This window comes from Mandrillus leucophaeus, unplaced genomic scaffold (genome assembly GCF_000951045.1).
Source record: "Mandrillus leucophaeus isolate KB7577 unplaced genomic scaffold, Mleu.le_1.0 Scaffold101, whole genome shotgun sequence".
In the NCBI taxonomy this organism is placed as follows: Eukaryota; Metazoa; Chordata; class Mammalia; order Primates; family Cercopithecidae; genus Mandrillus; species Mandrillus leucophaeus.
In genome coordinates, this window is record NW_012098210.1 from 191,705 (window position 1) to 195,367 (window position 3,663).

A 3,663-nucleotide genomic window follows, 5' to 3' on the forward strand; every position below is an offset into this window, starting at 1 on the left:
AAAGTTCAATATGGATCTTTTAAATGTTTTCCATGCATCTACTTCACATATTCAGTTTTTCTTCTAGCTTCCTGAATGTACAGAGTATACTTATAATAACTTTAATTTCTTTGTGTACTAATTCTATCATCTGTCTTTTCTGGTTAGTTTCAAATGATTACTTTTTCTTATTATGAATCACATTTTCTTGCCATTTTCATGCCTGGTAATTTTTTATTGGATGCCAGATATTGTGACTTTTACTTCATTGGGTACTGGGTATTTTGCCTTTCTATAAATATGCTTGAGCTTGTTTTGGGACATGGTTAAATTACCTGGAAGCAGTTTGAACTTTTCATGTTTTGCACTTAAGCTTTGCAAGGCAGGCCTCCAGCATCATTTGGTCTAGGGCTAATTCTTTTTCCTTTACTGAGGCAGAACTCTTCTGTGTATTCTATCAGATGTCTCTGAATTATGAGTTTTTTTTCACTCAGGTTGTAAAGATCAGGCACTATTCTTAGCCTTGTGTAAGCTCCGGAAATTTTTCTCCTCTGGCCTCACGTACTTTTCTCATGTACATAATACACTTTTCAATACTTCACTGAATATTCAAGGGGGATCTTTTACAGATATTTGGAGTTCTCTCTCTGCTCTTTGGTGCCCTACCCTAAAAACTGTAGCCGCTTGGCCTCTGTGGACATCCAGGTCCTTCTTATCAACTCAGGGAGAACTTCAGGCTCCACCTGAGTTATCTCTTTCTGTATGGTGGTCTTAAAGCCTTCTCAGAGAGAACTTTTGGGGCAGCCTTAGGGCTCACTTCATTTGTTTCCCATTTCACAGGGATCACTGTCCTTTGTTGCCTGGTATCCAATGTCTTGTCTACCATTGTTTTAAATAATTTGCCCAGAGTTTTAGCAAGAGAGTAAATCCAGTCCCTATCACTATTTTGGTAGAAGTTGCCCCAAATATTTAATTTAATTTTATTTTGCTATTGTATATGTGTTTGTCTTTTTTCACTGTATATTCTAACTGGTTTTTCTTTGTATGTATGAAGGTTATTGATTTCTGTTTGTTGATTTTATAACTTGCTATGTTACTTAAATTATCTTGTTTTTTATAGTAGTTTAATGTTGATTCTATTAAGTTTTCCAGATATCATATCATCTACAAAGAGAGATAGTTTTCCTACTTCCTTTGCAATTAATATGCTTTTTGTTGCTCTCTCCTTTTAAAAGCATTGACAAATACTTCAATGTAATGTTGAATACTGTTAGAAATGATGGGCATGAGTTTGAAGACTATTTAAGTATTCTACTGATTCTATCTTTTGGAGATGTCCCTAGTAATGTCGCAAGTCCTTCTGTTCTGGAATGGCCCAGTGGCCATTTCTATGCCTCCTGCACAGCTGTTATCTTAGGGTTTCCAATCCCCTATTCCTAGTTCTCATTCTTACCTTTTTTGTTTGTTTGTTCGTTTGACTCCTATTTTGGTAAAGCACAAGGGGATATAAAAAGCAATTCTTGATGATCTTGCAAACTCCATAGATTGGCTGGGTAAATGATTTTAGCTTGGAAATAATTTTCCTTAAGAATTTTGAAGGCACTATTCCTTGTGTTCTAGGGTCTAATATTGTCCTTAGGCATCTCATGCTGATGTCACTCACAGTGCTTTGTCCATAATTTGCTTTTTAATTTCAATTCTTTAAAATTGTATGACATTCTCTTTGTCCCCAAAGACTACCTACCATTCTCTTTGTTTCTCCATGGCTGTAAGGTGCTAAAATTTGAAAGTCCCCTAAATTATCGTGATGTATGTTTCTGTTTCTATGGTTCTGTTACAGTAAATTATCATACTTATTTTTTTAAAGAATCATAATCATTAATTCACCAATACAAGTATGTCTGAACTAACTGTTGGGCTTCCCAGGCTTCCCTTTAATGAGTGCTGTTTAGAGTATCGCAGGGTTTGTCTTCGGCCATGACTGAATCAGCCAGGATCAAACCCAAGAATATACAGAACTTACAGAAATACAGAACAAAATTTAAGAAATGCAGGAATTACATATTCTGTATCAATAATCTACATGTGATTGTTATAACTTTCTGCCTCAATAAATTTATCATTCATATCTTATGGCAATCTATGGTTCCATGCTTTTAAGATTATGTTTTTAAGTTTAATTGGTTGTAGTATCCTGAGTACTGATGATATATAATAATATAATTATTATTATACAGCAGACACTCTTCTAAGTGCTTTCCATTTATAAGCCCATTCATATTTATAATTCTTATAACAAACCTATGAAGTGGATACTATTGTTATCCCTACCTTAAACACAAGGACATTGAGGCACAGAGAATTTAACATTAAGAATCTTAATTAAGAATTAAGGTCACATAGGCTGGGCATGGTGGCTCATAGGCCTGTAATCCCAGCACTTTGGGAGGCTGAGGTGGGAGGATCACTTGAGGTCCTGAGTTCCAGATCAGGCTGGCCGACATGGTGGAACCTCGTCTCTACTAAGAAAAATCCAAAAACATTAGCCGGGCATGATGGCCTATAATCTCAGATACTCAAGAGGTTGAGGCACAAGAATAGCTTGAACCTGCGAGGCAGAGGTTGCAGTGAGCTAGGATCACGCCACTGCACTCCAGCCTGGGCAACACAGAGAGACCTTGTAAAAAAAGAAAAATAGAATTAAGGTCACATAGCATGTAAATGGCAGAGCAAGAAGTTGATCCCACGCCATCTGGCCCTGTAGTCTACTTTACCCACTGTGCTTTGTGGGCCTTTGGAAGCTGTAAGATTCTAAAGAGTTAGGAGTCTACTGATAGATGGCCCTGGGGTTACATTTCACCCTGCTTCTTCACTGTGACCTCTCACTATCCCTATCTTCTATTCATATTCTTGGCACAGGGGCTAACAAAGGGGGAGCCTTGGGCTGGGCTCCCAGGGATTGTAATTTGTTTTAGGACAATGCGCTGGATTTCTAGGGATCTGTACTCACCACGCACAAACATCTGGGTGCCTGGTCCAGACTTAATCTCCACGTTAAGCTCCCTTTCTGGAATTTCACACGGTAGTAGGTGCCGGCTCTGCTGGCATGATGCTACAGATATGGATGGAATAGTTCATCTTGTTTCTCTTTGTGATGTCTGAAACAGTTCTTATCCAGGGGAAGTTGCCTTCCTTTTGGCCTGTAGATTAATTCCTGGCCTGGTCCAGTTCCTCCGAACCGCTGGATGGGCCCTACAGGCAATAGGGAGGTCACAGTGCAATGACCAGTCTCCAACTGTGACACAGTCTCCAGCTGTGACTGACACGGACTTCTCAGGCTGAATCCCCTGCAGCTCCTCCTCACCTGCCACTCCTAGAAGAACACAGGTCAGCTCCAAGCTCCAGCTGGGGCTGAGGCTGCGGTCCAGGTGCCTGGATTCAGATTGCATTTGAAGCCCCATTAATTCTTTCTTTCCATATCATGTATTAGCTTTTAGGATGGTCACGTTTCTTAACTGGGTATCAAGAGAAACATAGAGACAAGACAGACAGACAGCCCTTGCTAAGGACACAGTCAGGAAGTCACAAGAGAAGACACACATCTAGAAAAGATGTTCAACAACCCCAGTAATCCCGTGAAGTGCATAGTTAAACCACAAACAAATTGCTAACCTCCGTGACAGA

The 3,663-nt window shown here is 39.4% G+C and overlaps 1 pseudogene; it reads right to left on the bottom strand.

Moving 5' to 3' along the window:
• Positions 1 to 2,870: 2,870 nt before the first annotated feature.
• LOC105536127 lies at positions 2,871 to 3,440 on the bottom strand (annotated as a pseudogene).
• Between the last annotated feature and the right edge of the window lie 223 nt (positions 3,441 to 3,663).